General features: G+C 40.2%; 1 protein-coding gene and 1 pseudogene across 1 annotated transcript in view; both read left to right on the top strand.

The window, feature by feature from the left end:
- Window positions 1-12,906, top strand: part of ARID2 (AT-rich interaction domain 2) — a 189,155-nt gene that overhangs the window by 74,444 nt on the left and 101,805 nt on the right. The gene's annotated exons all lie outside the window — the stretch shown is intronic.
- Window positions 5,702-6,635, top strand: LOC129149887 (endosome-associated-trafficking regulator 1-like; annotated as a pseudogene).

The following is a 12,906-nucleotide window of genomic DNA, read 5'->3' as shown; positions in this document are numbered from 1 at the left end:
ACAGAGCGAGTGGCGTGGGCAGGGCCAGAGCTGGAAACCCTGACAGGGTGGGCGGGGCTGCAGCCCCACGCCTTTTCGGCCTTAGCCTTGGAATTCAGAAGTCAGCCCCACTTCAGGAGAGAGGACATGGCGGAAAGTGGCAAGGCCACAGAAGGGATAGGAAATGTGGCCATCTTCAGGAAACACGGCTGCCATGGTCTTCAGTAACTATGAACAGATAATCTTTGTTCTCTGTTCTACAGAAGAGGAAGCTGAGACTCAAAGAAGGGAGCCTTCCACAACACCTCACCCAGTTCTCAGACCTGAACCCTGTGCAGCATTGTTTTCGTTGAAAGCAGAGGATCCAGAATGTTTTTAGATCTTTGCTATTTTAGGCAGGAAAGAATTTAGCACAGGGTATTGGCGCTTGGGAAATCATTGGAAAGCTGGAGGAGTGGGTATTCGGCTGGGCCCCCAGGAAAAACTCCCTGCGCAGCAGGAGTAGCTGCCCCCTCAGCCACAACTGAATCCTAGGACACTCTGGCACAGCTGTGACCCGGGGATCAGGAAACTGCTGCCCCTGCAAGTGCCCTCCAGCTCCCACAAAACAGGTCACTGGGCACTGCCTCTGCCACAACTGCCTGTGCACAGCCTGGATTCCCTGCAGAAAACCTCCACATCTCTGCAAACATGATCACCAGCAGCAAACAGCCCAAACTGCGGGAAGATGCCTCTGCCCCACTTCTGCCTTCAAAATATTGTACAAGCACATCTAATCGGCAGAAATGAATTCATATCCAGAAACCTAGCTGCAAAGGAGTTTGGGTAATTTCAGACTTTCATCTAGGAGTGAGATCTTGCCAATGTACCTCATGTGCCTGGTATTGATAAAAATGGAGCCCAGCTGGTGGGGCTCAGTGGTTGAGCATCGATCTATCAACCAGGAGGTCACGATATGATTATTGGTCAAATTTCGGGCTTGATCCTCAGTAGGGGCATGCAGGAGGCAGCTGATCAGTGATTCTCATCATTGATGTTTCTATCTCTTCTTCTCCCTTCTCTGAAATCAATAAAAAAAATTTTAAATGGGGTCATGCTGTATATATGTGTTATAACAAGTTTTTCACTTCATAGGTCACTAATGTCTTTCCTGTTAAAACCATACTTAGAGAACATTATTTATTTATCATTCATTTGAATTGATCTCAGAGAGAAGAAGGTAGAGAGAGAGAAACACTGTTCTGTTTCCTGCACTCACTGGACTGGGTATTGAATCTGCAACCTGGGCATGTGCCCTGACTGGCAATCGATCCACCACTTTCTGGTGTGTGGGATGATGCTAAGCGCCAATACCCTGGCCCCAAATTCAAGCCTCCAGAACTGTGAGAAGAATACATTTCTGTTGTTTAAGCCACACAAATTTATGATATTTTGTTATGGCTGTCTGAGCTGACTAATCTATACTAATAAAAGGGTAATATGCTAATTAACTGGGTTGACAGGACATCTTCTGGTCGTCCTTCCGGACAAAGCCACAGTGGCGGGGGCCAAGGCTGAGGCAGTTAGGGGCGATCAGGCAGGCAGGCAGGTGAGCGGTTAGGAGCTAGCGATCCCACAGGGATCAGGCCTAAACCGGCAGTTGGACATCCCCCAAGGGGTCCTGGATTGGAGAGGGTGCAGGCTGGGCTGAGAGACACCCCCTCCCCCCGTGCACAAATTTTGTGCACCGGGCTTCTAGTATATTTATAAAATTGTTTTATAGTTTAGCATTTGGTGGTTTATGAACAAATTCTTTAGATGTATTATTGAAAGAGTTTATATTTTGCTAGTAACTATTTTCTCAAGAACCTTTGAAAGTTTTTCATTTGAAAATGAAAATATTGATATTTTTGTATGTTGTATTCATATATTTTATTTTATTGCTGGTCTTAGTAGCCACCTTGCTGGGTGACCTTAAGGAAGAGAAAAAGAATTATGCTTATGACTGGGTTATGGAAGACCATTGTCATGTTTCTAAAATTAATATTTTGTATAATTTTTTTATTTTGTATCTTGATTTTAAAGCCTTAAAGATAAACATATCAAGAGTGTGAGGCAAGCAAAGCTCAAAATATTCTAGAAAATGTGAACTATCATCCTATATAATAAAGAGGTAATATGCAAATTGACCATCACTCCAACACACAAGATGGCCGCCCCCATGTGGACACAAGATGGCCGGCCAGGGAGGGCAGTTGTGGGTGATCAGGCCAGCAGGGGAGGGCAGTTGTGGGGGACCAGGCCTGTAGTGTAGGGCAGTTGGGCGTGACCAGGCCTGCAGGGGAGAGCAGTTGGGGGTGATTGGGCAGGCAGGGGAGGGCAGTTAGGGGTGACCAGGCCAGCAAAGGAGGGCAATTGTGGGCGACTGGGCCTGCAGGGGAGAACAGGTAGGGGCAACCAAGCTGGCAAAGGGGGGAAGTTAGGGGTGACTGGTCCAGCAGGGGAGGGCAGTTGGGGGTGACCAGGCCTGCAGGGGAGGGCAGTTGGGGGTGACCAGACCTGCAGGGGAGGACAGTTATGGGCAACCAGGCTGGCAAGGGAGGGAAGTTAGGTATGACCAGGCTGGCAAGGGAGGGAAAATAGGGGTGACCAGGCCGGCAGGGGAGCAGTTAGGCGTCAATCAGGCTGGCAGGGGAGTGATTAGGGGGTGATCAGGCTGGCAGGCAGAAGCGGTTAGGGGCATTCAGGCAGGCAGGCAGGCAGGCAGGCAGGTGAGCAGTTGGGAGTCAGCAGTCCTGGATAGTGTAAGGGATGTCTGACTGCCCATGTAGGCCCGATCCCACCGGAATCAGGCCTAAATGGGCAGTCGGACATTCCTCGCGCGGTCCCAGATTGGACAGGGTGCAGGCTGCACTGAGGGACACACACCCCCTCTCCCTGTGCACGAATTTCATGCGCTGGGCCTCTAGTAATTATATAATCACTATCCTCCTATATAATAAAAGGATAATATGCAAATTGACCCTAACAGCAGAACGACTGGTCACTATGACACGCACTGACCACCAGGGGGCAGATGCTCAATGCAGGAGCTGCCCCCTGGTTGTCAGTGCGCTCCCACAGGGGGAGCTCTGCTCAGCCAGAAGCCGGGCTGACGGCTGGGCGGTGGCGGCACTAAGGATGTTCAACTGTGGCTTAGGCGGACATCCCCCGAGGGCTCCCGGGCTGCCAGAGGGATGTCTTGACTGCCAGCTTAGGGGCAATCCCCCAGGGAGTGGCCCTACGTCGCCAGGTGGACATCCCCCAAGGGCTCTTGGGCTGCCAGAGGGATGTCTGACCACCAGCTTAGGCCCGCTCCACCGGGGAGCGGGCCTAAGCTGGCAGGTGGACATCTCTTGTGCGGTCCCGGACTGTGAGAGGGTGCAGGCTGGGCTGAGGGACCTCCCCTCAGTGCACAAATTTTCGTGCACTGGGCCTCTAGTATTTAACTAAAATAGAAAGTATAAAGCAATACCTTGTTTCTACTTGTATGTATTATTGTTAGGCAATGGATTTCACTATTTGCCAGTATTCTGTTTATGGAAGTATGCATGGATTTATCTATAGTATTTATAATTATTGGAGAATAAAAATACCAGAATTTCTCAGTACATTTATCTTTTGTTGGTGATAGTTTAAATTTAGACCCCCCCAGTGCTGATACATGATCTAATTTGGGGAGAACGGAAATGTTAACAGGGGAATTTCTAATGAATCCAAAAAGGATCAAAGTTTGGATATTAAACCACATGAAGAAAAACTGGAGAAATGGAGATTTTTAAATCTAGAAAATAAACTTTAAAACATGATTTGTGTACTCAGCAAGCATTTATTGATCACCAACTGTGTGTTCAGAATGTTACTGCCCTTCCTCCTTGTTTCCAGAGAGAAGCAATTTTCAACCATTTTCATCTCTTGGCACACAAGTGATTTACTAAAATTCTGCATTACATCAAAAAAATATTTTAAAAAGTTATAATTTTCATTCATTCATACTGGACAACAGTTGTTGTGTTGGATGTTGTCATATTTTTATTTGACAATCTAAGGGTGGAAAGTGATCAATACCCCTGACTAAATAGCCAGGTATTTTTGCATGTTTTAAAAATTCTTGTGGCACACAAGTTGAAAATCAATTTCATAGAGTATCAGTAAGATGTAAAATTTAGTGGAAATGATATAGACAGGAAAAATTACTGACTGGATGAATTCAGTTTAGCTGAGTTAACATTTTCCTCTATTCTGACCAACCACCATATTTGTTTTGAAGCAATAAGACAGACATTGCAAAGGAGATGAAATCAAGATGATTATTTCTACCTTTTTTTCTTATCGTTCCATAACTTTGATTACATTTTTTTTGGTGTCATATCGATTCACTGTGTCATGTTCTTTTAGTTCGAAAAAAATATAGGAATTTTTATTTGGATTAAATTTGGGATTTAATCTCAAAATTCTTTTCTTTTCCCTAATTTTTATACAGGTGACCATAAGATTAATACTGTTATATAATTCATCTCTGCTATTCAGAGTAATATGACTGGCAAGAGTTGATGGTTATTTATAAATAGGATTATTGTTAAACTTAAATTTAACTTTTGGTTATCAAATTTTAAATTTGCAGCTATTTTCTTAAAGCACAGTGAAAATTTCATTTTATTACCTCTACTTTCCATTGTTTCTGATGAGTGCTTGAATGTCTTTCTTATCTTGCTACTTTAAAGAAACTCTTTCCTATTTTTCTTCTTACTGTCTTTACTAATTTTTTTTTATCTTTGGTTTTAAGTAATTTTACCTGGGAAAATCAAGTATGGATTTCTTAAAATACTGTCTGTGTTTGGTAATCCCAATATCTGGATCTCCTTAGAGTGTATTTTTACTGTCTTTTGTTCTTGTTAGTTCTTTTATCTGTTGCTTCATGATTTTTCTGGTTGTCTCTTGATTGTATACTGGATTGTACTTGAAACCCATTTGTAGACTTAATTTGAGACCTGGGATTATTTTTTTTTTTTTTCAGAATTTATTTTGAATAGTTTGCTTGTGACAGTACTCCGGGGGGCATTAGCAGTCTAGGATCATTTTAATCCAATTTCAGGGATTAGAATTTTCTGAGCTCCCTAAATGACTCCAAATCAGTCTGCAGCTCTTTTACTTTTTGTTCACCTTAATACTATAGTGGAATTTTTCAGGATCACAATAAAAAAAGGGGTTGGTTTTGTTTGTTTTTCCCTAGACTTTCTAGCTGTCAAACATACTTTTTAGCCTCAAACCAACTTTTCTACAATTCCCTCAGAGCAGACATGAACCCAAATGCTAAATTTCCCTTTCTGGATTTCTATCTTTTGATCCCATAAGTTTTCACTACATTCTCATTCTTTAATGCCTTTGAGCAACTTAAAAAATGAATATAGTATTTTTTCAGATTTTTAGTAGGAGGGCGCATTAATCTAAATGACCTGTTCTGCCATTTTTGGAAATAAAATACAATTGCAGATTGGTGTTTCTTTAAGCACACACACCCCTTCAAATTTTTTCATTTATACTTCAAGTAACATATTTTCTGGAGCAGAAGCCTCAGTGAGAGGCTGGGAGTGGTGGCCCAGCTTCGGGTAATGGGAGCGGGGTCTCTGGCAGTGAGGGCGTCTGGCCTGGGACCATGGCTAGGTTGCTGGGCTAGGAAGGGGATGCCCCCAGGCCTGCTGCGATGGCGGGCTACATGCTACCCAGGCATCACCCCACTGTTTTGGGCCAACAGCCTTGTCATTCCAGAGGATTTTGTCTGCACAGAAAGAGAAAGTGCACTAAGCAAGATCCATCAGGGACCCAGGAGACACATTTTGGAAATGATAAACTTGGTGATCTCGAAGAGGTAAATCCATGAGTTTCCAAAAACCAAAAACCTCAGCCTCTTGAAAGATGACAGTCAACACAGTGGACTTCAAAGGAAACCATGAGGCATTCACTGGGACTACACTGCAGCTTCCGACCTCCCAATCCGTGGTCTTTGGCCAGGAATACCAGCAGTCATTTTTCACTGGAGAGCCGAGTTCCTATCCCTGTGGACGCTGAGTGACTCAGACTCTCATGTCTCTCCAGCGGGGAGCCCCAGCACAGACTTTGCAGCCTTAGGAGAATCTCTGAGGGATAGACACCTTCCAACGCTGCAGATAAGTTACGAAGCACTGAAAGATGAGAATTTTAAGCTAAGAAAGCTAACCGAGGTTCAGAGCTTCTCTGAGACACAAACCGAAATAATGAGGATGCTTGAATGAAAATTATAAGAAAAAAATCAAGGAGAGTGACTACCACGACCTGGAATCCGTGGTTCAGCAGATGGAGCAGAACCTGGAGCTGATGACCAAACGTGCAAAAAATCAAGTCATGAAACATAAAACTTGCTCCAGGCACAGGTTTCCAACTTCAAGCGCGAGAAGGAAGCCGGGGCCAGGGCACCAGCCTTACGGTGGTCAAGCAGAACGCAGATGTTGCCTTGCAGGACCCCCACATGGTCATGAACAACCCACACGGCCCCCACAAAGCTGCTGGTTTCTGGAGCTGAAACGCTGAACCTTACTGCTGAAATCCTTAAATCTATAGACAGAATTTCTGAAATTAAAGAAGACGAGGAGGAGTTTTGAGAAGCTTCTAGTTTGTAGCTTTGTTTACATCCTGAAGTCACTACTTACTGGATTTTAAAATGCCATTGTGTCTTTAAATATGCAGTCTTCACAGTAAAAATATTTATCATGAGATACTAATTTGATGACCTAGATCAGTATTATTAGCCAACCCCAACGAGGAGGAGCTCTGTAGTGAAGAGTCTCACCTGAGGTTTCTGTGCAGTCCTTCCTTGGTGAACTTCCTGCTGTTATAGAGGCTGGGTGGTCTACTAGAAGACATTTGTACAAAACCCACTGATTTTTTAAAGTTACTGAACTTGAAAACAGTTCTGTGATGTGTGTCATCCATTCTTATCCCAGAACGTTCATTCTAAATTCAATCCATCATCCTTGAAGTTTTGCCTCAAAGAAAAACATGAGTCGAAACTTAGATGATTGCTTTGAACAGGGACTCATGCCTTTTTGCCATTGTTCAGTGCCCCTTCTAGCCCAGTCCACTCTTACAGCCTTTTACAGGGGTGGCTCCTGTGGTTGGTGGCCTGAGTGTAGACACCCCACCTGGCAGATGCTGCTATTCTCCTACAGGGACAAAGGTCGCCACAGATTCCACACTGTGAAACTGTCCAAATTCACCTCTTTAGGGGCCTCTAGGGTTTGAAAAAATGTTTTTGGCCTTGACTATAATGAAGTTTAGAATTCAGGTATTCTGAAGACGTACAAAGCATTCCTGGGTTAGCACGAGGTCTCTCCCAGGTTGCCTTTCCAGCCACTTTTTGATGTAGGAGGGCTTAACAGGCACTCTGTGCCTTTTTGGCTGTTTCCTGTAGATGTTACTTTTTAAAAATAAATTTTCCCTCCTGTTCAAATTGACAGCTTTCTTAATAAATTCTAACATTAAAAACCACACACACACACAAATGCATTTTCTGATAAAATAACACCCTGAAACTTCCAGTTTAATGTGTCCTTTCATTATCTTACTTTAAAGAAGTCTAATGTGTAGAACAATAATAGTAAAAATAGCATATGTTCATTTTATTTGTTTCTTTTACCAAGCCCTACTATAATTTTGAAAAATTGTAAATTTATTTACTAATATGAATTAGTAAATTTATTTACTAAATTTGTATGGCAATCCAAATTTTTAGCAAAGTGCATTCTTTTCTAATGATTTAACAGTTCAGTACTTGTAAGGAAACATTGGGATTTAATTTTTTTACTACTTTGAAGTAAAGTGATCAGAAGTTGATACTATATTTTAATATGTAAGTTTCTTCTACAGTTAGTTACTAATACAAACATCTCTTCCACCCTTTATTCGTTATGGGATGTTTTGGGTTTTTTGTTTGTTTTCTTGTTTTGTTTGTTGGTTGGGTTAGGCAAGAGAAACTTGTAGGAAGCAGCATCTTATTAAACTGCATAAAAGAATGTATTGTCATTTTCTAGATGGTATAATTCAATTATTCTAGGGCTTTAATTTCCATTGGAGACAGTGCTTCAGGACTCTTGAGGTCTTTTGTAGAATGAGTGAAATATTCATTGGGAATTTTCCAGTTCATTAGAAATTTATTGGAAATTCTTAATGTTTACCTTTATAGTTGAATTAGGTCAGTGTTTCTCAATGGAAATACTGTTGGCATTTGGGATAGTACAAATCTTTATCTGTGCATTGTAGCATGTTTAGCATCCCTGGCTCCTGCCTCTTGATTAGCAGTAGGCTCTTTTAGTCATTGTGACAAGTGAAAATGGATCCACACTTCTCCGAACTATCCCTGGCATAGTACTGCCATCAACTGAGAATCACTGAATTAGATCAGCAACTTTCTTACAATAGATTTTTACCATTTAACAGAATTTTAATTCTTAGATTTAGAAAGGTTAAGGATGGACTTTTTTTTTTTTTTTTTTTTTTTTTTTTTTTTTTTGCTTTTCAACATTACATGCCTAGTCATCTTTGATTCTAATTTGTTCTGATTTGTTAAATAATGTTATGTCAATAATCAGCTTAAATATTTTATTCTTAAAGCAGTAGTGTTCAGACTTCTCTAAGAGCTATTAAGTGTTCAGACTTAGAGCTCCTAAGTGTTTTGAAAGATACCTTAGTCCACAAAGAAGATGGTATTGGGATGGGAGAAGTGGACAGGATTCTTCAGCAGTTTCCTTTTACTTGTCCATGCTTTCAGGCAAGAAGGAATTCTGTTGTCCTACGTTATGTCTTCTTTCCTCTGTCTTAACCGGAACAAATGATTAAAAATAAGAAACATGGTTTAGTGACAAAAATTTCCAAAAACTATTCTGACATAATTTTTAGATCACTAGGTAGTATAAGAAATATTCATTATAAATATTTTTAGACAAATAGATTCCCAACAATTGATTATATGGATGAGCTTCTCAGGTAAACTCTTTATGAGAGGAATCACCTCTTTTTCAAAGGACCAACAGTTCCGAGGAAAATTAAATCACTTAATAGGCCATTTGTACTAAAATGATACATTTGATGAGAATTCTTTATTTCTGTTATACTTACCGTAGACAATCTTTCCTAAACCTATTCATATTTGTTTCCATTGCAAACTTAATGATTTTATTAATGGCTTAATTTAATACGGTTTTCATTGTAAACTCTTAAAATCATGGTATCTGTTGGAATGCACAAGTTATTCAAACGAAGTTTTGCATTATCTTGATTCTTTGTGGGTTTTACTTTTGTTGCACATTCTGAAGTGCAACGGAAAAGTACCTTCTATCACCCTCTCCCCCTAAATAAGTAGTAGCCATTTTCTAAATTCAAAACATTTACTCTTAGTGATTTCCACATTGTGACTTAGGGAATTCTGGTTATCCTCCTTAGTTCATGGTAGGTGCTTAGATTCTGGAAGGATTCCTAATAATGACTTTTTCAAGACGTACATATAATAAAATGTATACTATTTAGGCAGTGGAATAATTGTCAATTATAGATCCGAAAGGGAAAAAAACATCTAAAGATTTACATATTTTATAAGAGTTGATAGAGCAGTAAAATGAAGTAAGATCAATAGTCAATATTTTTTTCTAGGAAGATTAATTTATAGATATATTTAGCTGACCATATAGAATATGATTAATGTAGTGCATCTCGTGTGTGTGTGTGTGCATGTGTGTGCACGTGCACATAAACTTTTATTTGTGTTCTTTGGTACTTTGATTTTATTTTTTGGTTATTAATTACTTTTTAAATATTGGAAAATACGAAGAAAATGTCTTTATAGACCCATTGCTCTGTCTTTATATTTTATTCATTTCCTAATAAAGTTTGAAAGAACATACTTACAGAAGCACGGGTTAATGTGTAGTTTGCAGAAATAAGGCTAATGAGAATTTAGGCAGAGTGGTCAGCAAAGAATTAGTAAACTTGGATTCATGATTAGAAAAACTAGTCTTTAAGTTCTATCTCAGACAGCTGGAGCCAATTGCAGCACCAGGGAGAGCGCCAAGTGTGTTCTTTGTTCTGATGGTGTCATTTTAATGATAGAGAGCATTTGCCCTGTGTACTTTAACTGGTTAAACAAGAGCAGCTCCCCTGAGGGTCATAGATTTTTCTTCCTCATTTGGTCAGAGCCTTCAGTTTTACTGTCTGAGGTTAGAAAACAAAGTGCATCTTATTTAGTAATGAAACATATGTGGTCTGTTAGAACTGATTCTGAAAAGGAATTCCATAATATTCTGCATAGTTAGCTATTATTTTTGTCTTGAGTAATTTAGCATGATAATACTTGCCATGTCTTTTCTCAGATATCCAGAAGACTTTTTATCACAAGTGCCATCCTTTTTCCTATTTCAGCTTGAAGCTTAACTTTCTTTTTTTTTTCTTTAAAGCTTAATTTTCTTGTAATTTTATACTCCTGTCCTTTTTTCTTGGTGTTTCTATATTTTATTAAGTTTTAAAACCAGGAAGAATTCTTAGATTATTTAAGAAATACAAGTAAATGTTATCTTTTATGATACACACATATATGAACTCAATCCACACACATATGAAGGGTATATTTTAGTATTGGGATATTTCATCACATCTTGTGGACCCTCCATGTGCCAGTATCAAAGTTATATCTAGAACCTTCACGGTATAAAGGATAATATATTTCTACTCACTGTACAACCACCTCAAGTCTGTTCTTTTCATGCAGTCACTAATTTCTAGCTAACCATAATACTTACAGTCTCTAGGTAACCCTTTTTTTTGGTAATGAACTTTCATATTCTCACTATTTTCTTAGAGCACTCTGCTCTGCTTTCTTCTTCCCCAGTCTTCTTTTTCTTCTTTCCTTCGCCTTTACTCCCTCTTCCTCTTTTATACTACTCAATTGATTTCCTCTTGGTCCATTTTCTTTCTCATGTATCTCCTCTTTGCTCTTCTCTTCCTTCTTTCTTTTCCTCTCCCCTTTAAATTCTTCCTATTCCCCTTTCTGTCCTTCCTATCCACTTCCTGTCTACCTCAATTTTCTTCCTTCCAATTTAAACTACAATCTCTCTTTCTCCAGATAACCCTGCCTACTACCTAGGTACCATCTCAAGAAATGATCACATTCTCTTTCTCTAAAAAAGCTGTTTTAAAGTTTTGTCACTTTGCTGAAATTCCCCAATTCCCACTCCTGCCTTCTGTACTTTTTTTTTTTTAAATATATTTTATTGATTTTTACAGAGAGGAAGGGAGAGGGATAGAGAGTTAGAAACATCGATGAGAGAGAAACATCGATCAGCTGCCTTCTGCACACCCCCCACTGGGGATGTGCCCGCAACCAAGGTACATGCCCTTGACCGGAATCGAACCTGGGACCCTTCAGTCCGCAGGCTGATGCTCTATCCACTGAGCCAAACCAGTTAGGGCTATACTCTTATTAGATATTCTTCTAATACACTAAGAGAATAGAAATTGTCATATATGATTTCTTTTTAAAAAAATTTAAATTCTTTATTGTTTAAAGTATTACATAAGTCTCCTTTTTCCCCCATTGACCTCTCCTTGGCCGTCCCCACCCTCCAGCACATGCCCTTCCCTCCTCCCCCCATCTGTGTCCATTGGTTAGCTATATGCATGCATACAAGTCCTTTGGTTGATCTTACCCCCTCACCCCCCACCTTCCCTCATAGGTTCGACATATATGATTTCTTTTTGTACTACTTTTCCTACCTTATGTATATCTTAACTCATTTTTTTATCATGCTAGACTCAGAAGGAATAACTTTTCTACCTATACTCTATATTTTCTTGATAAAATAAAACATATTTACTGTAAAAAATTAGTAACTATAAATTTAAACAATTTTAAATCACATACTACTTACACTAATTGCTGTCAACATTTTGTTATATAGCTTTAAGACTTTTCTTTGCATATATTTACTTATGAGATGTATATTTTAAATAAATAGAATCATGTTCTCTATTAGATTTAAATTTGTTCATTATAATACTAGTGGCCCGGTGCACGAAATTCATGCACTTGGGGTCGGGGGCGGGGGGGGCCGGCGTCCTTCAGCCTAGCCTGTGCCCTCTTACAGTCTGGGAGCCTTGCGATCGACCGCCCCAAAGAGGTAGGCCCCACCCACCCAGCCAGGGCTCTATGATGGATGGGCCCCCACAGAGGGAAGCTCCGCCCACCCTCCGTAGCCCGCCGGTCTGTGGCCTGGGCCTCCCTCTTTGGGGCAATCATAGAGCCCCCTGATTGATCGATCGCCCCACCAGCCAGCCGGTGGCCTGGGCCTCCCTCTGCAGAGTGATCATGGGGCAATGGCCAGGCCTCCAACCAATCACCTTGCAACAGCCTTGGCTGGCGTGGCACCAGTGGGTGTCATAGCGTGGTCGTCCGGAAAGTTATCCGGATGGTCATTCTGCTGTTTGGTCGATTTGCATATTACACTTTTATAATTCTAGATGTCAAATATGCATGATGTTATTAAGTATTCTTTTGCAATATCAATTTTATGGGCTACATAGAATTCTCTTGTGTAAAACTTAGTGTACCAGTTCTCTGTTGGATAGTTTTGATTTTCATCATATAAATGGCAATGTGCAGTTTTTTGTTGTTGTTTTGTAAATTTTTGAGTATATCTTTGAATAACTTATTTATTTCCTTAGGGTAATGGCTGAAGGAAAGATTTTTGAGATCAAATGAAAATCATTTTTTAATGCATATTATCAAATTTCCCTCCAGAAAGGTTGTAGCTGTATATTTCCTCATTTTTTACAAATTATATAATTTGCTTCTTTAAAAATATTGTAATATTGGTCCCTTTCATAATG

Source organism: Eptesicus fuscus, chromosome 7, assembly GCF_027574615.1.
Source record: "Eptesicus fuscus isolate TK198812 chromosome 7, DD_ASM_mEF_20220401, whole genome shotgun sequence".
Classification (NCBI taxonomy): Eukaryota; Metazoa; Chordata; class Mammalia; order Chiroptera; family Vespertilionidae; genus Eptesicus; species Eptesicus fuscus.
The sequence above is the reverse complement of the archived record's forward strand: the minus strand, read 5'-3'. Positions and strand labels throughout refer to the sequence as shown.